Source organism: Myotis davidii, unplaced genomic scaffold (assembly GCF_000327345.1).
Source record: "Myotis davidii unplaced genomic scaffold, ASM32734v1 scaffold991, whole genome shotgun sequence".
In the NCBI taxonomy this organism is placed as follows: Eukaryota; Metazoa; Chordata; class Mammalia; order Chiroptera; family Vespertilionidae; genus Myotis; species Myotis davidii.
This window is the reverse complement of record NW_006283137.1, coordinates 629799-630289: the sequence shown is the minus strand read 5'-3', so window position 1 is coordinate 630289 and position 491 is coordinate 629799. Positions and strand designations below refer to the sequence as shown.

The following is a 491-nucleotide window of genomic DNA, read 5'->3' as shown; positions in this document are numbered from 1 at the left end:
CTGCCCCCCACCAGGTCCTCAGTGGTCAGGTGAGCACAGGGATGCAGGGGGGGTCACATATGTTCGTTGTGAACACACCTAGAACGGCCGGCCGGCCGCAGAGTGAGTGGGACCTAGAGATGGCTGTTCGAGGCCCCCGTCTGCTCCTGCGAACGGGGTGTCAGTTCCAAACGCTTCCTCTTCTCCCACCTCGGCTTGCGTTTTCCGCTTCCCACCTGCCTGTGTCGGACGCTGGCCGTGGCCGAGTCTGCCTCGTGGGGCGGGCGCTGGGCGCTCTCGTTCCCGGAAATATCCCTGCGCTTGTTCTGGGAGGCAGTGGCCTCACGCGGTCCCCTCAGACGCACCTGAAGGTGTGTTCCTTGGGACCCGGCCGCCTCTCCTCTCGGTCTGATGGCCCCGCTGCTGCGGCGAGACCCTCCGAGCGTACCCGTTGCTCCGGGACCCGGGAGGTCCCTGTGCGGCCAGAGCATGGGCTTCTGAGCGTCCCCTCC

The 491-nt window shown here is 66.6% G+C and overlaps 1 protein-coding gene across 2 annotated transcripts in view; it reads left to right on the top strand.

Annotated features, from left to right (window-relative positions):
• The window catches only part of LOC107182813 (WAS/WASL-interacting protein family member 3), a 138180-nt gene that overhangs the window by 78338 nt on the left and 59351 nt on the right, over positions 1-491 (top strand). The window lies entirely within an intron of this gene.